Raw genomic sequence first — 25,015 nt, forward strand, 5'->3', positions numbered from 1 at the left:
ATAGCTCTGAATTGAATAGATAAATGGTAAAATAAAAAAAAATAAAAAAATTATGAAAGGCAAACAAGATCAATTTAAATATCAAAATACCTTCTCTTCTTAAAAAAATAGGACGGAAACATTCTTTATTTTATTTTTCATCATGTTCATATTTATTATTAAAGTTGTCATTGTTGTCTACTTATTTTCATATAAGCTAGTGAGATGTACATCGTAAAAGACGTGAAAAATTTAAGGAGTATCTCAGAAAAATAATTTAGTGGCAGTCGCTATTCCTGGTTAAAATAAATAGAATATATTATATTAAAACATGTGTGTGTGTGTGTCAATTTTTTTCGTTATCCACGTCAAACGATTTGCAAAGTTTTCTTTATTAAAGAAATGAACGACCCTATTCGTGTTTGTAAATTATTTTAAAACTAACGCCAATTAAGTTTTTCCAACAAATAGATAAAAAATATTCTTATTTCGTTTCACGGAGGGAAAACATTTTTTTCCATGACTTTAGTGTAATCATTTCCCGTCTTTTACATTAGTGTATGATCCGTATATTTAACCTTTTTCAAAATAACCTAGTACTTCCAAAGTCAGTCCATTTATCTGTAAGTGCACGCATAGTCCGCTATCATATGCATGTACAGTGTATTTGTTTTTATTTTTTATTCAAGTGCAAACACTAGCTAGTAATGATTGGTTGTTCGTTTCTTGAAGTCCAGTGGCACATATATCATGAATGTTCAGGACGAATTACGCTCACAAATATACTTTCATAATGTAGCAAGAATATACTGTGAAGAAAACAATCATTTATTATATTGTGTTTTCTGTTTACCTAAATGACTCAACACAATTAAACGGTTGATTTAATTAGAAAATATATCTAACGCTATAAAAAAAAGACGTTTATAAAATACAGAAAATTAACTAGAAATAAGAGAAGGGAATCATTCTAAAAAGAAATAAAACTGCCTTGAATATCTAAAAAAAATATATCTATAATTATATATGCAAATATTGGAAATGTCTTGAAAAGTAGAATAAAGACCAAATATTAAAAACAATATATTCTTAAGAAATAGTTAAAACATATTTGTTTATATATTAAATGTGAGTAGGTGACCATTGGCTTGGAAATAGAAATATGTTAAAATAAACTTTTTGAACTTTTACATTTATAATATCAGATTTATTTTTGCCTTTTTTTTCTTGCGTTCTTCGAAGATTGCAAATACAAAGCTTTGATCGGAATCTCGCTAATTGATAACAGTTTCCAGAATAACTTCATACATGTAACACCTTTTTATTACTCGTCCATATAATTTACATGTTGATTTTTAGCATCCGTCTATCACACCTTCACTCTTTGAAGTTTCACATCTGGGTTGAAAAATAACAAGTCGTTATCTATTTCACAATTGGGAACTGTTCTGTTGTTTGAACAGTCAAAATAAAATCGTGATAATGTAACAGTTGAATCACGTTTATCATCGATGATTTCCGATTTAGTTTAGTAATAAATCAGAAAATTGCTAATTGTTGTACACTTATTTCAGATAGATTTAATCGTTGGCAAAATTGTTATAGCAAACTTATTAATTGCCTAAATTTTAATATGTTTATTTATAATTTTCGGATTAAGCTTGATGTTCAAGGTCACTGAACTAGTACATTTTTTGTTTAGAGGCAAACTTAAGCACGTCTCCGGGTGAGGGATTTTCTCTATGTGTTGAAGACCCATTGGTGGCTTTCGTCTGTTTTCGACTCTTTAGTCGGGTTGTTGTCTCTTTGACACATTCCTCATTTCCATTCTCAATTTTACGTCATGTTAAGTTGGAAATCCAGGATAATTCAAGGATAGTCTTATTAAATACAAGTATCTATGATGAAATTAGGAAAAATTCATGGGAGGATCCAGCATTTTTTTTAAAGTGGGTTCCAACTCAGGATAAATTGAAGTTCCAATCATATAACCACATTCAAAGGCATTGATCGTTAAAAAAAAGTTGGTGCTAACCCCGTTACCCCTACTGAATAAAAATTGAACGACACCGTTATACTTACGACACACAGGTACCTATTCAAAATTGATATTAAAACATATATATAACTTCGAAAAAATACTTATAATAGCAACACATTAGCATGTATTATATAATGTATGATAGCTTTGTGAATTGATTTTTAGATTATTTTGTTACGTTTTTTTAACGTACAGTGGCAAGTATTTCACTTATAGTCCGGACGAAAAAGTAGTTCTTACGAAAAAATACAATACTAAAATGTGTTCATCAAAATAGAATAAGAATTTTGACAGCTACTGAACAATAAAGAAATATTTTGAGGGCATACATTTTGATAGAATAATATTCGCCTACGATAAAAAAAAAAATCCTTTACTGTAACGTAGTATATACAGAAGGACAAAATACATTGAAAGATGGTACACTCCTACATCCTTATATTCTTGCATTACTATACAATGTTGTGACTTTTAAAGGATTAAATTAAAAGCAGGAGGTATCGTTTTTTTTTTGTTTTTTTTTTGGCAAAAACAAATATTGCAGTTTGTTTCGTTTTGCTCCCATCGATGAACTTATAATATTTGCACGCCCTCACCTAGATCTAGATCTGAAATTAGTTGTTATGTTAAAATAAACAATAATTTACCTTAAGCGATGTAATATTGTTGACCATTCGAGATTCTTTTTTTTCAACCCGTCTTCAGCTGATTTTGTGATTTTAATATTACTTTGCGGGACGCAAGGGATTTCAAATCGAAAATAAATGCAAAACAATGTGAAGTTTTGTGTCTTTCAAAACACGAACAAAATACAGAATTAAATGCAGGATAAAGACAATAACTGTTTAGTGTCATTAAATGTTAAGCTGTATTTGTACTCGGCTCGAAACAGGAGTATTAGCTCGCTAAAGCTCGCATTACACCGGTGTCTTAGCCTCGTACACATACAGCTGATATTTAAAGACACTAAACAGTTATTGTCTATATGTTTCCTATGTTTTAAGAATTTATGCATACGGGTTAATAATTTTATTCTCCTCAAAAACATTTTTGTAGAAAAAAATCAATGGTGTGCATTTTAACCAAAAACTGAATAATTCGCATCTAAAACAGAAATTAAAACAAAGCTATCAAATCAAATTGGTATTATGGGTAATATGAGAACACAACGGGTGCCACATGTGGAACAGGATATGCTTTCCCTACCGGAACACTTGAGATCAACCAAGTGTTTGGTGGGGTTTGTGTTGCTCAGTCCTTGTTTCCTATGTTGTGTTCTGTGAACTATTATTTGTCTGTTTAACTATTTCTTTATTATCCTTGGCGATGTCAGTTTATTTTCGATTTATGAGTTTGAATCTGCCATCTTTTGCCCCTCTTTTTAAGCGCAATATTTCCACGATGAATAAATTGGGGTTCTAATGATGTACTGGTGTGTTGTTGTTTTTTGTTTGTTCTTTTTTTCGGGGGGGGGGGGGTACATGAATATATCTTATATGCAGTATAGTGTTTTCTAAAAAGCTGTATGTTTAGTAAAACGGCGAAGACGAAATCATGTACTTTTTAAGTAAGTTACTCACGTGCATGCGATAACTTAACAAAGGTTAAGGCACTTTTATTCTAAAATTGATCCTAGTAAGATCAGTTTCATATTTAACGGCGCATATCTAATCTAAAAATCCGAGCTATTAAATCACGCGATAATTCCCGAAAGTTCACTACATTGTTGAGGATTACGATTGATAAGCAGTGACCATGCAGACATGGACACACACTCTCCCGATTAAGTGTTTAAGTTCACATGAACAAGCAATATGAGAATCATTTAAATAAAAGAAACAAAAATTATATTGACAAGACAACGTTATTTACAACAAGGATTTGTATAGTGAAACTATACAAATCCTTGTTTACAATGACACATTAAACGATTTTAAAACGGACTACGGCTGTGTTTTAGGTTGCAGTAATTTATTTACGATCTCAAATGCTCCTGGCTTTAATTGTACCATTACAGCTAATTTCATATGCTTGTAGAGTAAAACTTCAGTTGGCTTGCTTGCTTTGTTTGTATTAACGTTAGTTTAAGCACTATTATAAAGATCGACTTCTGCAAACAATATAGACAGGCATTATTAAAACAAGTATATGTTATATTAAAATTTGATTGAAAGTTATTCTTATTCCAATTGTCAATATACAAACAAAGCAATCAAACATACCAAAGTCTTACCCTGCATGAATAAAGAAATTAGCTGTAATTGTCACGAAGAAGTACTTGTATTCACGCTAAGGTTGTCCACTTTACGGGAAGAATAAATCAGATTCTCAATTCGTTTACATAATATAATACTATTAAGTCATAAATTAAGAAGTCAATTAACACCTAAGGCATGTGGAATACTCAGCGTTTTACTTTTTAATTGTACAATCTTACTATCCATGCAGATGCAAATTTATACCCTTTTCTACTTACAGTTACTGTAACTAGGCGACCATTTGATTAGTTAATAGATAATGAACTATGAATAATGGATGTACTTCAGCGTGGTTCAATTCTTGTACACAACTATTTCCTGCATTTTGTGTTATCGATAATTCCCTTTCATCAATCAGGCCTTGGACCGAATTATTTATTAGTTCCTACTAGTATATTATATTATAATTAAAAGTTCGGTTATATGATACTAAACCTAACTGAAGGCACGGGATCCCTTCGCATATAAGAAAAAAATATTGAAGAAAAACTGCGAATTGATACAGGAACAGAACTGAAATTAAATGTATCTCTGATGTTTAGGTTGTTTTTTTTCTTTTTAACAAAACATTTCTGTTTTCGGGAAAAATGAAATTGACACTCATCGATGTAGCGCAGTAAGCAAAAGAAAGCAATCGACAGATTGATGCTTTCTTTAACCATTTCATTCATAAACACAACTGTTATAAAGTCTTTACAGCAACATGATTACTTATTTCCTGGTTTGAATTGTTTTGTTTCGGAACCTTCTTAGAGCTTACTATTCGGTATGGATTTTCTATAGGTTACTTATGGTTACTTTCATCTGTCATCTACTCTGGTTAATAGTTGTCTAGTTTGCAATCATACCAAATATTTTTTTATTTTAAATTTATGTTATTCTCTGTATAAACGATCAAGCTATTCATTCTGAGTATATAAAATTAACGAATATTAATTATATGTCACTTTGATGTACCCTTGTAATTATTGCGGGATTGAAACTCAAACGTGCATAGGATTTTGAGACGGCGACCTTTAATAATTCACATCTATACAAACTGAACCCCTGTTGTGGTCACCTCGAAATGCAAAGCTACATGTATAGATGGAACGGCGAACCAGTTTAACATCTATAAGTCATTTTGTCTCTGGTGGATATTTGTTTCTTGCGAAATATAGCTTTTTATTCGTTTTCTCGTCCTTAATACGCTATAACTATTTGTTATCATAAGTTCAGAACACTGACTAGTCGATAAAATGCAACTGTACTATTTGTCTAAGGTTTTACACGAATTTGCGACGAAGCATTATTGTATAATATTCATTGAATATTCTTTTCTTAGTATAATATTGAGATTTTTTGTTTATCCCGGTTTAATGTTAATATTTCTTATAAAATGTGATATATATGATTTAACGAAAATTCATAACTCCAACTACATTTTTTGGGACTTTGCACTTTACACTAAATATAACTTTTTGTCCTTACTGACACTAACGTACAATTTTGTAGATGATTTGTTGTAAAATTTCACATTACTTTAAGTCATGAGTGCAATTGATTAGGAAAGGAAAATTCTATGTCGTGCATAAACGGAATAGAACACGGAAACAAATATTCTTTATACAACATGTATATATCTGGACAAATTTCTTTGTTTCAAAAGAGTTTTGATTGAATATTTGAAGGTACTTTTTTATTGCAAATTTTAAGACAAAGCTGAAATATCTACACCATACTATTTATGGTTTTCTAAAATGCTCTCATCAGCAACGTTTAGGGCTGTATTTTAATTTCTAGTTAACGGAAATTTGTAAAAAGATCACAAGTTTTTAGAAATATCATCATAATCTATAATTTTACCCCCCCCCCACCCCCCAAAAAAAGCCATTGATGATGATGATGGAAGTTTTCAAAGACCTTGACTGGCTATACAGCCCTCAGATATATATATAGGAAGATGTGGTGTGAGTGCCAATGAGACAACTCTCCATCCAAATAACAATTTGAAAAAAGTAAACCATTATAGGTCAAAGTACGGCCTTCAACACGGAGCCTTGGTTCACAGCGAACAACAAGCTATAAAGGGCCTCAAAATTACTAGTGTCAAACTTACATACATGTATCTATAAGTATGCTATGCTTATTCAAATTAATTTTGGACGTCAAAGTACGTGACTGTTTTCATTAACGGTTTCACTACTGAAAAAGCAACTGTCAATGAATAAATCGACAACTTGTAATGGTTTTGTGTTTTTTTTTAGCACAACACATATATAAAAAAAAAGAAGATGTGGTATGATTGCAATGCGATAACTCTCCAGAAGAGATCAAATGACACAGAGATTTTAACAAATTTATATATAAAGGTCACCGTACGGCCTTCGACTGTGAGAAAAGCCCATACCGCATTGTCAGCTCCCTGTAATTATTTTCTTGTGATTTTTATTCTTGTGGATTTTTTTCCGGTGACTTTATTTTCTAAGGACTTTGTGACCTTTTTCCCGGGACTTTTTTCCTGTGACTTTTTTTTTCGTTTATCATTCTCTTAATATGTATCACGTTATAACTACACTGTTATTGTCAGATTAGCTGAAAGCGTAAACATTTCAAATAAAGGAAATAAAAATACTGAATTATATTTCTGAACAAATTTTAAACACCAAAAAAAATCAAGATTAATGTAAATATATAAATATCTTTATTAGTCTCATTTGCTAAAAATAACAAAAATAAAAGTTCCATTTAATGATTGGCATTAGAATAATTATCTGTTAAACAACTAAGCTAAGTGTGAAATGTCTGGCAAGTTTTCAAAAGATGTCCTGCAGAGTACGCACGCTGGTTATTTGGATTGATTAAAAAATGTATGAAATCCTCGGAAACGTTGTCACCACTTTAATTAATACACATTTGTTGCAATAAAATGTCTTTTTAGCTTTACAGAAATATGTTATTGTCAATAGTCCACTAAACTTAAACACAAGGCTGCATATACATGTTTCATATGCATGATATTTCATTGTATTTATGATATGCAAATAAAAAAATATTTTCCTATAATACTAAGATTACAGTAGCTGTATTAGAAAAAATATAAATCTAGCTTGTTAAATCAAATTAAATGAAACACAGACTTACTGAAATATTGTCTCTATGTTTTAAGCAATCGTAGATACATTTTATTCAGCATTTACTTTTTAATCATTTAAAATAGAAAGAAGACTATTTACAAACTACCGTACTACAATTTTCTACATTCGTTTTATTGTAGTTTTATAAATTGACCATAAACCCACTTATTCATGGTATGGTATCAATATTTCTGACCTGACACTACGTACGTACTTTTTATTGCTTAATTCTTTAGAATTTAATATGCAATGTTTTGGGTTTTTTCGGGAATAATCCCAGGTAAACCCTCATCAGAGGTCGACCTTTATATATTTATTTCGTATCTAGTATCATAGATAGATGTGTGTCTGTTTCATAAGAGTTTTTTTCATATTTACTACACGTGCATATAGGTCTACGTTGTAGCCAGTCTTTTTACATGTAGATATTTGCAACTCGGTATATCCAGTAAGCCATGTGTAGAGTACATTTTAATATAGGGATATTCTTAAACATCCTTTTTTACAAAAAATAAATAATGAACCTGTGAATACATTTAATCTCAGCATGAAAGTAAAATATAATATTTCCATGTCTCAACAAGTTTTTAATGACTTTCACATCATTTAATTAAAAAAGACGGTCTATTCAGACCTGAGCCAGTGACCATCATGTGGTGATTGTCGTTTTTGTTTTAATAAAGTAAAATACATGTGATGATGTGATTATAAAATACGAAATTTATCTGTGAAACGAACCCAATTACCTTTCGTTTTAGAATGATATAATCGTTCACACACGCTGTAAACGTTCTAAAACGAAATGATTAGCTTCACAATTTACCAAACAACACGCGTGTTATCATGCTATGTCATGTATAAACGGAATGGAACACGGAATGGAACACGGAATGGAATGAACGAAATGAATGAAATGCATGACACGTAAACGGAATGAACGAAACGCGCAAACGGAACGAATGAAAAACGGAGCGAAAACGGAAAAACGGGAAACTTGAGTGGTTCAGTAGCTGTACAAAAAGAATCATAAGTTTATTGGTGTATCTCTTTGTTGAAACTAAAGGAACATAAACAATCTGGACATAGTTATATAATAGTGTGAAAAATAATCTGGCTTTAAACTTCGCAACCTGTATTAAAAGGCAGTGTAATGCTGCGGATAATGCCATGAGAAAAAACGAACAAAGTTAAAAAAAATTCAGGGCATACGATACAGTTTAGTTCCCGCAATGACATTTTGATGACAATTTGCATATACATGTAGGCAATTTTTTACATAATTTAATCAAATATGTAATAAAACTTATACCATCAATTGCTACTTTATGAGAAAATTGAGGTTGAAATTTCAGATAGTGTCTCAAATTTTGGTCTTGTGGATTTAAATACATAACACTTTTTTTTATACAAATTATTAATATTTGTCAAATATCGTAGACTTTTTTTTCTTTTTTTACACGTTATCACACCAAATGTCATTCTACAAAAGAGTGGTCCATGAACTTGTTTTCCATTTAAATCATTTTGAATAAAAAATAACTATTAATAGAAGATAATATGGAAATAATTGTGCAAATCGTGATACAAGCATGAAATATGGTATGAAGGTTGCCTAAATGATAATTAAAAAAAAAATAGCAACTGGCCATAAAAAAAAATCCATATTCTCAAGATGGTCACTGCTTATTTTGCAAATGGCGTGATATGCAATTGGATACAGTGTGTAAATCCTTGAAAGATGTGTTATAGGTAAAATCGAATGTAAGTTATGATAAAACGTAAATAACAGTTCATAAGAACGACACAACAACACATAAATGAAGACAAGTGGTGACTTCCGGTTCCAAATTGGCGGGAAAAACATTGAAAATAAATAATTTCCATCAACTTAACAAGTGATAACACTTTTTGTTAAGATTAAATGCCTAGTTTGGGTAGAAAGACAGGTTGCTTATCTAATAATTTTCTGACAAACATACATAAAATATGATGCAACGTCATTAAAAGAAGTCCCTTTTGGTTTCCAACTGTCATATATTCTTTCTTTCATCCAACCCCAGTGTTCAAGACTTTGTACATTTACCTGTCGAATACATGAATCAGGCTGAGGCCAAATATGTCCTCCGTGATCTACTTCTCTTTCGATGTGCTTTGGAAAAGAACCTCTTGTACGCGGAATTGCATGACAATGCCGCTGCTTCCTGGCAAACAATTCACATCGTGCCTCGTTTCATACTTAAGCCCAAAAAAGTCCGTTACATCTGGAAAAACTTCCATTGTTATCCAAGCTGACCTCTTCCCTTTTCCACGACAATTCGACAAAGTGCCACATCAACTGAATGCATGGCCGAAACGAAGAGCAGCTGCACAAAGACCAAACGCATTTGATATGTCACGTACAGGAAGTCTTTAAAAGGCTTTATTCCTTCCATAACATATCCACAATTCGCTCTACCTAATTTTGCGATTGCTGTAATTCCTAATACTATTACATCTGTGTCAGTACTACCTACAATTACATTTTACAACACTTTTCATTATCATTCCGAACATGGACAAACATTCGTGTATCCGCTTCCTCATGATTACAAGGGAATAGATAGGAAGTATCCTTATTGAAATTGCAAAGAATATTTTCACCATGAGTAACGTACACATTTTTATTAGTCTCTTAAGAAGCAATTTTGTCGGCAAGGAACTTGAACAATTTCGTTTCGTTGCCATCTTCAAAGAGAAAACTACTCCAAACCCTTGATGTTCTACCAGAACCAACACCTTTCCGTCTAGCACAATAACCTTGCCTTTGTCTTGTCACAGCTTTAAAATTATTCATTTAGTAAACATCAAATACAATGTCTACTCTTGAATACGTATCGAAGCAAGATTTTATGTAAGGCAGTATGACATCATTTGCATAATCATCAAATACTCTTGCCTAACAAGATGTCTGCCGTATGTTCTCAAATATTTTCCAGTATTACACACACAACATCAACATATTTGAATGACTTGGTGTACTTTGCAAGATTTTGTTTTGATCTATCTTTGAAATACAAAGTGGCCGCTATTTTCAAAATGGCCGCCTTGAAAAATAAGCAAATATTCATTATTGAGAATAAATTGACCTGAATATAAGCATTTTATTAATGTATAGTATCATTTAGTATCTGTCCCAGTTCTGTACTTTTTTATTTTCCCTTGCTTGTAATTTCATACACAAAGTAGTAACTTTTATAACAAACTGCCAGAGTAGCTTTCATTAAAAGCTGCACTTATTGTTGCCTTTGGTCACACATACAAGCTGTGATTTGGATTAATATGCCTTAAGATATTATTCAGTGCCTATCTTATTTCTTGGGTGGCAATATTTTGCAATTTGAGATATTAAACTTTGAATTGAGAATCATTTAAACACATATCAGTGAAATGGCAGGAATTGAGGACAACAAATACATGAACATTGAAATGGCAGAAACTGAATCACTTGGGATATGGAGAAACCCATATCTGAAGACGCTTTAACAGAGGACAGCTCAGGAATGACTATTAAACAATTGTACCAAGCATATTTAGCAGATAGAAAATCTAATACTCAAAGTACAGCTGAGATTTACCGCAATATAGAACAGAGCAAAGCGCGGATGATAAAATATGTGTTGGTCTCATTGCGTTTCAAGCTGAACAGAAAGAGGCAATGAATATTAATAACGAACAGATGAGAGAAATATCTCTGAAGACAGGATAGCCCACAAGGCTAGTAATAATTGCTTGACGAAATTAATGTTAAGACCAATAAGATATTAAATGTTGTGGTGAGACGAATGGAAAATCTGACATCAACTGAGGAAGGAGACACAGTTCAATTTAAATAAAGGCAACAGTAGTATACCGCTGTTCAAAAACAACTGGCTTCTGTTGTAAATGAATAAGTAGACAATCGAAATAAAGAAGTTAAAATTCCGGCAATCTTCTAAGCCAAATAATCCCCGTCGAGTCAATGGCAAATCCCACATTTATCACACCTATAATGACAACCTCGTTAGCTCCAGGAGCTCTAACAGGCTACCCATAACAGCAGGCGTCTCCACTGACCGATACAGGAAAGAGAGGTGGACACCAAAACAGTGTGACAACACCTCTTCTTCTGACTCCTTATTGGGGAGAGAATAGACCCGATGACAAGAAAATCTTGGTGCCAGGGACCGGAGCCGAAGCCCACAAAAATGCATAAACTCAATTAAAGAAGAGGCATTTATTTACAAGTTTGAACGAACTGCCGGACGTTGACAACGGGAAAACAGGAAAAATGTTTGTAGGCCCCATGCTGCCAGGCTGATGTTGGCTTTGAGTACGCTTGCAAGGTAGACACAGATAATGATTCAAAGGCCTTAAAAAAGGCATTCATTTGGAGCAGTGCTTCAGAAAGAAAGACGACCAAACTAGATTGGAACCGAAGCATTCCGTCGAGGATATAAACACAAAGATTCTTCAAGGCATGAAATAGACAGTAACCCAGAAACATTTAACAAATCGTTTAAACAATTGAAAACCTCATTAGCAAACCAGATGGCGATATATGGATAAACAAGTGCCAATTATGACCATCGGCAAGTTTAATTTGCTGATGACACAGTATTACCGACCGATAATGGCAATATGAGCAGTCCTTTTGATAATTATGAGAATAATCTCAGACAAATTGTCACAAAACTAGCTGATGTTATGCTTTGAACAAATCAGCATAACCGTGGATTAGCCGATCAATATGACCTCGGTTTAAATAATCATAAAAGATCACCAGTTCAATGGAAGATCACATGATCAATATACACGTGGAAGATCTCCTGAGCAATACAATCGCGGTAGATTGCCAGATAGAAATACACCTAAGCTAAATGCCTATCGATCAGCAACACCCCCACTAAGCTAGAGATCATATAGTCCCTAAAGACAACGGTTAACATCTCGACTGATAAACTCAAGAAATCCCGGTTATTGCAGACAACGGTCACTTCCACCAGGATAAGAAGCTAATCAAAGGGCAACCCCAACGATGGAGTCTTTAAACAGCAAAGGGTCGGGTCATAAGGCCAACACACGATTTCAAAGTTTATTGACCATGAAACATCACCTCATCACAAAATTGAACAGAGGCCCACGGCCTCGTCTGATATTGTCATCAGACGAACCATTTGAAAGAGGTCAGAAGTACGAGGTACTGTACATGACCATAATGTGAGCATGATTGTGGACACTGCTGCAATGATAACATTAGTAAATGACAAATTAATTCCAGCAGAGAATGGAGTTTGGAAAACGTAACGCTACGTGGTTTTGGTTAACAGCTTGTTATTGTGAAGATATAAAGAACGACTCTCGACATTAATAGAGTAAACATACAATGGGATATGTGCAAAGAGCCATTAACAGACGATGTTATACTTAGGCTATGATATTTTTGACACACTGAGCGCAGTGATAAACATAAGTACTCCAACAATAACTATCCACAATAAAGTGATAAATGCGGCATGTGTTAACAGTGGAAATAAGATTTTAACTCAGCAAAATTGCATAAAACGAACCATCACTGATCCGCCAAATTAAAAAAATGACTGTTACCATTAAAACTAATAAAAGAGCTGACCAGGAGTCAATTTAGGACCATGCTTGCTGAATAGTTGCGAATTGGTTTCTCACGTAGTTGGAACAGGAAATAATTGCCCCTTAACCATTTTAAAAGACGGCAATGGTCTAACCCGCCTCAAGAAATGTACAAAAAGAAAAGGTGACGATGTAGTGGGTACTGCAGATGAAAACTCGATAAATGATGTAAGACGTGACATTGAAGAGACACGAGACAAGGTGCCCTCGGCACTGCCTCAAAGTTCAGATGAGTTTCAAACTATTCCACCACATTTAATCGACCTATATTAACGTTCGATCGACTCGTTTCGACCTATTTCATTTCAACCATTAAAAATGAAAGCGTTTAAAGAACAATTACAATAGCATGTAACATATTGATTAACATTTTAAATTTCACTATTTGTTTATGAATATGCAGCCATATTTGCAAATGTATGTGTTATAGAAATAACCCATTTTTTTTTTTATATTTTAAAATTAATTGATAACAAATTCAAGAACATAAAGTCCATTTTTAAAGACTCATTACTTTAATTTCCGAAATTATATAGAATACCTTTAGGGCAATCTTGATATATACCATTTTTCCGACATCTTGAAAATGACAGCCATATTTGATTTTTCAGAGTGGGTCCATAGCTGAAATCAATGGTATATACATGTGTAACCAAGAACTACTATGCAAAGTGTCATGCCTTTCTCATCAAGTGAGCAATTCTGTTTTATATCTGCACCAGTCGCCCGGACAACCATCCATTTCTCTAAAAGGAATCTTCGGTTAAAACTGGTTCTCTGTTAAAGCGTCCATTTTATGACGTTATTTTGTCCCACCATTAGAAAGCAAACCTAACGACTTCGAGTAATATACCCGTAGCTTGTTATAATTATATCTGAGAATTTTAGATTTCTTTATTATCTATATTTTTAATTTATATAAAGTGTAGTATAGTTTTCACAACGATCGTGGTCGTACCGGCCGTCCATAATGTTTTCTTCGTAAACCTGAAATTTCCGTAGATAAATAAAAGACCAAGCAGGACAAAATATTTAGTACAACACAGAGTGTGATATAAGTAAAATTTTATTATAAGGTTACCACAAATAGTTTTATTTATAACAATGGTCATTTATTCCCAATTGCATCAGTCTGGAAACTAAACAAAGTTGAAAACTGCAAAGATTTTATTTGTTTAGCATGTAACCTCCGTGGAATGGTCAATTCTTAACAAACACCAATTTTATAAATAAACTCCACATCCAACAGATCGATAACGGTGTCAACATTTAATTTTAAAACAACTTTTATCTTCAGATACTCATATTATGGTTCATAAATGACGAAATCGTCGAAATGTAACCTCCGTGGATTGTAATCTCCGTTGACATTTTGGTAAAGGGTGCTTTCTAACACGTCCGCACCTTTTATCGAGTATGGCATGCCAAATAACATATTAGATACTTATAACGGATGATGGATATATCACTTAAATATCAATAATATATTGTTACCAGAAGACATACGAGGACACCATGTACCAACTTTTATTAATCAATTGTTTGAGTGTATCAGAGTTGCTTATTTCTCAAATCTAAAAGCAGAAGAAAAAAAAAACGGACGTTTTATAGCAAGTAAATAATTTAAACCCGTTATCAATATTCAAGATATGAAACGTCTTTGAATAATATAAATTCGAACTTAAATTCAACAAGATTTAACAATTATGCAACTGTAAGTAGCCATACCAATTGCTCTTTCTTATGAGTGTTTTCGTATTGCACCAGGAGGGAAGCTTTAAATTACACAACAGCCCGGTCGGATTTTGTTTTTTCCACCGGCCCACCGTGGGCAGCCTACCCTAGTTATAATCTCATTTTTTGTAAAAATAATGATTACAAATATTTTATCGGGGCCTTTTATAGCTGACTATGCGGTATGGGCTGTGCTCATTGTTGAAGGCCGTACGGTGGCCGATAGTTGTTAATGTCTGTGTCATTTTGGTCTCTTGTGGACAGTTGTCTCATTGGCAATAATACCACATCTTCCTTTTTATCTTATCTGCTTTTTCCAATTAACTGTACTTGCAAGTCTTTTAATTAAACAAAAGAAATTGCATGCCCACTCCTATGGTTGGGCAGAGTGGGCAAGCGAACAATTTTATCCACCCGGTGCCCACTCCCACTATGAACGGGTGGACAAAGCAAACTCCACCTGAGCTGTAGTGTACTTTCTTTCATTAATAAAATTAATAAAATGAAATTACGACGTCGGCCTAAAGGGCATAATATATATTATTAAAAAAACCTTGTACAACATTCTTTTCGAAAAAAACTCCCCGTTACAATGATACACTGTATATATATATTACGGTCTGTTTTAGGTGAGGGGTCTACATTTCTGAACTCTGTAATTCTTTTGGCCATTTTTTCTAGTCAGTAATAAATATATGCACTTTTCTGTAAAATTCTTATGTTCAGTTCCTGCATTTGAAAACTTCTGTTTACGATAAAATTTTGACAAGATATATTGTCATGCCTGTATCAATAACACACGTATGACATCATTATATTTCAAATACTTGTCGCTGGGCGTAAATGATGAAGATTAATTAAAAAAACGCTTCGAACGCATGGAATATATATCTTGTTTTTCACCAACTATTGCAGATCTTTTTGTTGCTTATGATTATCGTGGTCTGACATCTGTCACAAACTATTTTATCAAAGTGTGTAAAACTATAAAAATAATTGTTGACACAATGCAGGAGGATGATGTATTTAAAGGTTAAATTTGCCTGCAAAAGGAGACAAAATTATACGTTAACTCGTGCAAGATCGGGAGTTTAGCGAAAAAACCGATGCTTATGGATGTATGAAATATGCATCGTAATTGCATTTGAACAATTGCGTTTACTACCAATTTGAAAGTCAAACATTTCATCCGGAATGATCTACTAGAATATTGTCAATAATAAATTTAATATGCAGAAGACGCAAAGTTTCATTATTCTTCAAATCATTTATCCCTTTTATTTTTATTCATTATTTCTGTTGTTTTTTATTTTACCTTTTTTTCAATTTGCATTTTGTTTTACCTTTCAACCAAATAATGTTATTTCTATTCTTAACTTGATTGTCTTTTTTTTTTATTCCTTTTTTAGGGGTTGGCGTGGGGAAGGGGATATTGTCTTTATTTTTTAATTTGTAAACCATCTCATATATCTTGAATTATTTCAAATTACTATCTGATATTCAAGCGGAATAGGATGCATGATTCTACTAGCATAAGAGGATCAACTAGAAGAAGCTGTTTATTTGGTCGTTTATGGTTGTCTTAAAATTAAAGTCAGTGAGATGAATAGACTACAGCAAACCAACTAAGAGGATGAAAAAATTATCTATGAAAATGATTTTATATTTCATATTTTGCTGGATTATTTCTTGTCGTGTATCTCTCATCGTTGTTGTTTTATATATTTATATTGAACCTTTATAAATTGTTTATCACCGACAACGCATGCAAGATCTTATTTGTTTTTTAAATATTCTTCTCCCGGTCATAAATCTACATGAAATATTTGCCACTGTGCGTTCAGAAAACATATACAAATAAATCTTATATCCTATATTTGTAAATTGTAGTATTATAAAAACTATAAACATTATCAAATAAGTGATTCGTTTAAACTTTGGTCAGATATTGTCAGTTACATAGTGTGTTAGTGACCTACATCTAATACGATATATACGGTGTCAGAAAATTCCATAATGGAGTTTGAGCCAAAATGAAACCTCATATGGAATTTACTGACCCTGTATATGTCGTATTAGGTCACTAACACACTATGTAACGAATTTACTCTACCGACTATCTTAATTTGTTAAATGTATACTGGATTTGTCTCATTTAAAATCATACCACATCTTCTAATTGTTATATTAGAGTGTTCAATTTTAAGAACATACTCCCATTGGTCTGCACACAAAACTGATAGACACTTCTCGTCTCTCTCCTTATTTTTTTCTTCTTCAAAGTTCCGACACATTGAACCCATCAACAATACAAGAATTGAGTTTCGGCTTCGAAAGAAATGTTCAAAGCAGTACTAGACCAAAGCAAGGGATTCAAGCGTTATACGCCACTCTTGTGCATTCTGAAATTGAAACAGTTTAAAATTTATATATTTGTTTACGATATAAGTATGACCACAACAGTCATAAGTCACGGTAACACAGATTGGTAAATGAAATAATGATAAAAAGGAGGAGGATTCATTGGCAAATTATATACATATTCGGGTTAAAAACATTTTAACACGATATCAATATTTATCCTGCTTTGTACAGATCTGACATCCTGACTGGATTGTTTAGCATACTTATTCACACTGAAAAAGCAGAAAGGCAGATTTATCACCTAAATTAGTGTTGAAGAGATAAAAAAAGACTTATATAATAATGCAAAAATGACTGAATATTACGCTTAATTTAAACTAACAAGAAAAACGAGAAACAAGAAATAAAAGTTTACGTGAATTAATAAAAAAAAAATTGTTAAGCATTTTGGTATTGAAAATCACGACGTCAAAGGAAATAAAATGGCGTTAAATATATCTTTTTTTTAATTTTCTTTCATCTAAACTGTCTTGATTATTACAAACTAACGGTAAAATATGACATGCTGAAATTTATAGGGTGGTTAGAATACACCATGAGGATGTTCTATGTTCTTTATAAACAAGTTTTGATGCAATTTATGTTTTATCATTTTCTACTCTGACGTTGGACACTTTAACGGAGAACCAGTGTTAAACTTATGGCACCAACATGGCCCTTCACAATTGCATTATTCTGTTTTGTGCCTAATCAATTGTGTTATAAGAAAGAAATTTGCTGGTCTTATGTAAAATGATATTATCATTTTCAAATTCCATTGCCACATGTGGGTGATATTCGGGAAGGGAAGCCATATTGAGGAGATTTAAGCTTTCCATACGTTTTAAAATGATGATACGTTATGATTGTTGTTACTTGAATACTGAGTGTAGTACTAGAAAGCGCATCATTCGAACTCCAAGGTTATTATACGTTTACATTTTTAAGATAAATTTAAAAGAAAACAAACAATTTGAAGTATATAGAAAAAAAATGTACCACAAAAGGACACAGTCACTCATATACTTCTCATTTATAAACTTAAAAGAAACGAGGAGCATTATATTGAAATAATCAGCAATCGTTTTCATTTGAACACATTAATTAACATTTCTACTTTTTTCTATAGAACAACATTATTGTATACGCTGCGTTACATGCACACGAACAGGTCCTTGCAGTCTTTTACAACTGTATACGCTGCGTTGCATACATACTAACAGGTCCTTGCAGTCTTTTATAATTGTTTACGCTGCGTTGCATACATACTAACAGGTCCTTGCAGTCTTTTATAATTGTAAACGCTGCGTTGCATACATACTAACAGGTCCTTGCAGTCTTTTATAATTGTAAACGCTGCGTTGCATACACGCTAACAGGTCCTTGCAGTCTTTTATAATTGTATACGCTGCGTTGCATACACACTAACAGGTCCTTGCAGTCTTTTATTATTGTATACGCTGCGTTGCATACACACTAACAGGTCCTTGTTGTCAGTGTTTTAAATTCCCATTAATATAAAGTTTTGAACATTTTATCAGTTTTTCAAAATTATATTTGTTTTCCCTACTAAATGTAGCAGCATTACTGCAAATAGTTATCAAAGGTACCAGAATTATAAAAAATTGTTGAAATGGCCAAAAAATATACCGTAAATGTAAATTATAAATTAAAACATAAACACTTTATTTAAGGTAGATGTGTAATACAATTAATTTTTCTAATGCTAACGAACGCTCTGAATTTAAGGTAGATGTATAATACAATTAAAATGTTTATTGCTTACCTCTAAAAGCGTGTTTGCTTTGCCAATTGAACAAACTATGCATGGCAATGTTTTATATAGTCTAACTGTACTATAATTTGGCTTTTTACTCGAACTTTCATGTCTCTACAGTACAAAAAGATCACATGGGAAACTATGCTGGTAAAGGCATTCCACCCAGACAATTATGCAATGTCATCCAAGACACCAGATTAAAAAAACAATCTTATTTAACTACACGTTGTTCAACCATACATTAGAATACGGAACTGAACTGCAGGAGCAAGTGCTATCAATTCTTGCTGTTTGTCATTTTTTGGGGGATCCTTTATTTCATTTTCCATTTCATGTAACATGTCGTTTTGAAGTTGATCTGCAAACAATCGTATGCATGGCCCTATTGGTCCTCTATCGTGACATTTGCTCAAGTCTACTGACGGTTTTGTTGAAATTTCTTCAGTAATTGACATTGGGGAAAACTTAATATTTTTGCCAGGCGATTTTATTCTGATGACAAATGAGGATATGCATGGTTTTGATTTTTTTTACGGATGGCGATTTAGTGGGCGATCTGGTCGGTTGTTCAACGGGGGTTTCTGATCCCGGATCCCGCTTACTGTTTTGTCAGATTCCCGTATTCCGCTTACTGTTTTGTCAGATTCCCGTATCCAGCTTACACTATATATGTAAGCAATTATCATTTTTTTGTAATTTCCCGTGTCCCGCTTGACTTCGTTTCCCGTTTTCACGGCACAATAATTTGACTTTCACGTGTCACGCTTACAAAAAATCGGCAATCCCGCATCACGATTAGACCCCAATGAGAACCACTTCAACATCAGATTGTATTCGCGATCGTTTCCGCCTGTACAAGTTTAAGTTTGATTTGCGTCTTGTCATGACCATTAGTTTTAAATTCGATCTAGTCACATGTTGAATAACATACGTGTTAAAAATAGTACATATTAGTGTGTCCCCGACATCCTTCGATTTTCGATGTGGTGCCGACATCCTTTTTCCATTTTTAAAAAATAAGACGTTTTTTCGACCATAATGACGGATATTTGTGAGTAACAAGTATTTTCCCCTAGTACAATACAGAATTCGGACATGTTCATTTGTTGATAAAGTGGGCGGTTCCTGATAATCAAGATGTTGTTATGAAAAATTTTGGCGATATCCTGCATGTTGACCTAATTCCTAAAACTGGTATCGAAGTGTTTGCAAAATTGAGATAACCAATAATATTGAGCGATGGCTCATTTATTTTCCTACTTTATATAGTCTTTGGTGGACTATCTTGTATAATCATAACCCTCATATAACTGGCATAATAAGTACAATTCTTACCTTGAAGCGACAAGATGGTGGTCTAATTTCAATTGCCGACACCCTGCGTGATGACGTAGACTCCCCCTCTTGTAACCGAAAGTATTCAGGACTACAAGGTACATGTATTTTGAAAAGTAGTGAATTAAATTAAATAACATGTAATCATATTATTGGCTGATAAATGCTTACAATGATTACTTGAAAAATCGCTTAAAGCTGATTAATGATTGGAATTACAAATACCGAAAGCCTGCTTGCGAAAATGTTCATAATACTATCACACATATTGCAGATACAAGTATACTTTACGACTTATTGCAGCCATTTGAAAGTAGTGTCACATAATATATTTAGAAATATACAAACAGTTTTACTATACACGTACACCGAAGATATAATAACCACTCTCATGAAAGTGTATGGTGCCGAGACAAACGAAAATCAGCTTTTCCATTATTGCCAAGTTTGATAACGTATTGTGTCAAGGAATACACGACTGTTTAATAATGCAATAGGTATATTCGATTGAAGTTGGAATAGCGTGTAGATATACTTCATTAGCAAAAATCAATGTATATCAGAAAGTATAAGGATAATCAATATATAAAAAGAAGAATATTTTTTGCAGTTGGAAAATTTAATATGTTTGTCAACGTTATTTCTTTTTTCTGTCATATGACTATTCTTGTACATGGTGGTAAGTCCATTATATATATAATATAATACTTATTAAGAAGGGAGGGTTTAATAAAGATTTTAATATATATTATTGTTTTTCAATGATTTATGCTGACCATATTAATATAACATATACATGGTTGTTTCCTGGTCGTACATGGACTTTTGAGTAATTTTCACAAAGAAAACAAAACAAACAAACATCAACAATTAAGCTCCTTCTATCCTCAGTTTTAATGACTGTTTCACAAATAAGCCGACTTGTTCAACATTTTTTGTTGTTATAGGATTTAATTATTGAATAGTTTTTGGGTCATTCTAGTAGTGACCTAAATTAATCTTCTCATCGTTTTTTTTTAAAAATAGATCCAATGTGAATAGTTTATGTTTACTACACTCCAAGAAAACATGTTCCTCGTTTCAAGATCATTATTTGGTTTGCAAAGGTTATATTCACGATAAGATTTTAAATATTTACCTTATCAATTTAAAGAACATGAAGAATATGGTCCCATACACGGAGGTTACTGTACCACTTTCTTATAAATAAAGATCGAACTCAACGACTCTAATATCAGTCAAATACTAAATTATGAATTGTTTGAAAACGTGAGAGTTTCAAATAGCTAGGAAACCCGGTTTAATCAACCATATTCTACATTAGTAAATGCTTTGGTATTTTGTCAATCTAATGAGTTAAGCCTTTTTCAACTGATTTTTATAGTTCGTTCTTATGTTGTACTGTTATACCACTGTCCCATGTTTTTCCCGCTAACATGTTTAACCCCGCCACATTATTTAATTATGTGCCTGTCCCAAGTCAGGAGCCTGTAATTCAAAGGGTATCGTTTGTGTAAGTGTTACATATTTTTTGTTCGGTCATTTTTTTTAATATAAATAAGGCCGTTAGTTTTCTCGTTTGAAATGTTTTACATTGTCTTGTCGGGGCCTTTTATATCTGACTATGCGGTATGAGCTTTGCTCATTGTTGAAGGCCGTACGGTTACCTATAGTTGTTAATGTCTGTGTCATTTTGATCTCTTGTGGACAGTTGTCTCATTGGTATTCATACCACATCTTCTTTTTTATACTTTAACAATAACAAGTTAGGATTAGGATAATTATTTTCTATTCGTAGGCTGTATTTCAGCGTTTGATTTTGCCATTTTATAGTTGTTCTATTTTCAAATTGAACATTGTTGTAAGAAATGATATATATATATAACATGTCTAAATAATCTTTAATATTAAAAAAAAGATTTAATGTAACAATATATAATAAAGTGTCAGTTACTCTAGGAATACTATTATAAAACAAAAAGAAAAAGAGTAAAAAGTATAAACAAACCCTAAGGTAAAATCAAAACGAAAAATTCTTACAACAATGTTCAATTCGAAAACAAATAGAACAACTTGAAAGCTGGCGCTTAATGTTCTGTGAAAAAACCATCGATGTTTTGTTTTTTACAAATTCAACGTAACACTATTTAGATAAAACTTTTTACACTTTGACCTTTTTGACTGTTAGTTTAAAGCAATGCATGGTACATTACATCTATGGAAATGTTTTAAGTATGAGTATATTCTTGTAACTTTTATAGAGTTTACAAGAAGATTACGTATGTTTCATTTAGAAAATATCTTATATTCAAGGATTTTAGGCAAGTACCTTCTAAATACGTGATATTCTACTCTAATGCACTGTGTTTTATGTTCTATGAAATCAAATCTTTCAAATGTAGCAGTGGAAAATGTATACGACACTAAAAAAGAGAATTCAATAAGTTTTGAAATGTTAGAGTTTTAAGCTCATGTCAAGACCATAATAAAAGAAACTATTATATCATATACCTTCTAATGTTTATTATTTCATAGTTGATACTCTACAACAACGAAATATAAAATAAAGTATGTTCTTTGAAATGAAATTAATCAAATGAAGCATCAAAAATCAATACAAAACTAAAACGTGAAGTCATGTAAAATATGAAGTTCTATGGATTGTTTTTTTTTTTTATATCAAAAGCATAATTTTAGGGTTGTCTTAAAAATTTCTATAGTTTATATTTTCAAATAAGATTATCCTGTAATCAGTGTTTGTTGTTATTTCCATAATTCATATTATACTTGTAATATTATTCATTTATTTCTTTACCAAGAGATATATACTTTGTTTTACAACTCATAAAAAATACAAGAAAGACAGGAATGAATTAATTCCTTTAAAAAAATTAACAATATATTATTCTCTTAACTATTACACAGGCAAATTTCATTTACATCAATTTCATGAATCTCACGTGAATTTCACCTCAAAAGAGGTTATACGTGAATCTCATGTGAAATACTCATAAAATTCACATGAATATCACATGCATTTTGTTCACGTGAAATTCACAGGATTTGTTTAGAATAAAGTAATTCAAACAAGATCTAAATTTTAAAATTTAAGTAAAATCATGAAAAATACCAATTGTCTGTTATGAAAAGTTCACGTGAAAATCATGTGAGCCTCAATTCACGTGAATTTCACATGAAAATATTTACATATATTTCATGCGAGATTTATGTGAAATTCACGTGAACAAATTTTGACTGTGTAGTGTTCAGAACGAAATAATAGCTTTATCTGTGTGATGTAAAAGGAAATATACATATAAATATCCGTTTATCAAAATGATCATAATAGTTTTAATACTACTCGACGCTCAATGTTATACTTTTGTTAGTAGTTATTATATTATTGCAATATGCATTTATCAACAATTTGATTAAAAAAACAACACACAGACAAAATAAAAGTACACATAACATACCACGGAAAACAAAAGACTACGCAACACTAACCCCGCTAAATACTTGGGTGATCTCAGGTGCTACGGAAGTGTAAGCAAATTCGCTCCACATCTGGCACCCATCGTGTTTCTCATATTAGTACAAACCCGGTTAATAGTCTTATTCGATAGGTCACATTCGTGAAAAGGGAACGGGATTGAAGTGACGATATGAAGACCATATCATAAATCATCTGTCAAACAGATATTCCATAACGGCGTCCGTAAAATTTACGACGGGATGATTCCAACTTCATCTAATGGAACTCTAATTAAAATAACATCCCTGTGAGCATCCTTTGAACTAGCTATCATTTTCTGCGAGTACTCTCAGATTTGTTCTACGTGTCATTTTTTTAAATCTACAAGTATCCGGGTTTGTCTTGTTTTTGCTAGATTACTGACTATATACTTCTGATGAGTTCAATTTTTTCATTAGTTTTTTTATAGTTTACTCTTTTGTTGTACAGGAATTGTAAACAATATTGGAATTATCTTGCGACGTAAAGCAAACACCAAATAATCAATCAATTTGTGGTACTGTTACACAACTGTTCTGTTCATTGTTTATTAAGAAATTAATTAAAATATTGTAACTTATATGATTATATGTTAACATATATATATTGTTTTTAAGTAACCATAATAATGACTATGTATTTTGCCTCTTGTTGCACATGTAAATATGTGTCTGAGTGTTTCCAAAAAAGTATATTGTAATTGGTTAGTATGAGGGTTGAGCGCTCGCAAACATATTGAACCTCTCTACATTCTGCATTTGACTGTATAAAGTCATGAGTCTGTTATTCCATGGTTGTTGTTTGCTTTAGTTCCGTGTCAAATATATGTTTTTCGTTCATTAATTTGTACAGCTATTAGGCCATTCGTTTGATCGATTGACAGCTGCTTCAGATAGATATTGGAAACAATGTATCTGAAGTTACATTATTCTATAAAAAGCCAAACAGCGGACTGGTTTTTCTGAACAATAATTCTATTCCAAAAACAACTTACACAGAAAGTTTGTCCTGATCTTGCATCCTTGATTGGCTCTTTTTGGAGACAAACAGAGAGAGCAAAGACATCAAATGGAAATTTAAACTGATTAGTCGAAAAACCAAGTGACACCACCATAGCAAAAATATATAAAAAAAAAAACAAATGACAAACTTCATCATATAGAGCACAACATAGAAAACTAATGACTGAGC

At 32.3% G+C, this 25,015-nt stretch overlaps 1 protein-coding gene across 2 annotated transcripts in view; it reads right to left on the minus strand.

The window, feature by feature from the left end:
- LOC139527543 (plasminogen-like) overlaps positions 1-19,004 on the minus strand; it is a 94,148-nt gene extending 75,144 nt beyond the window's left edge. The window contains exon 1 of one of the 2 annotated variants that reach the window (XM_071323051.1): positions 18,982-19,004. The gene's annotated coding sequence lies outside the window, so the exon portion shown is untranslated. The remainder of the gene's footprint in view (positions 1-18,981) is intronic. The other variant, XM_071323049.1, reaches the window with a different exon arrangement.
- Between the last annotated feature and the right edge of the window lie 6,011 nt (positions 19,005-25,015).

This window comes from Mytilus edulis, chromosome 6 (genome assembly GCF_963676685.1).
Source record: "Mytilus edulis chromosome 6, xbMytEdul2.2, whole genome shotgun sequence".
Taxonomy (NCBI): Eukaryota; Metazoa; Mollusca; class Bivalvia; order Mytilida; family Mytilidae; genus Mytilus; species Mytilus edulis.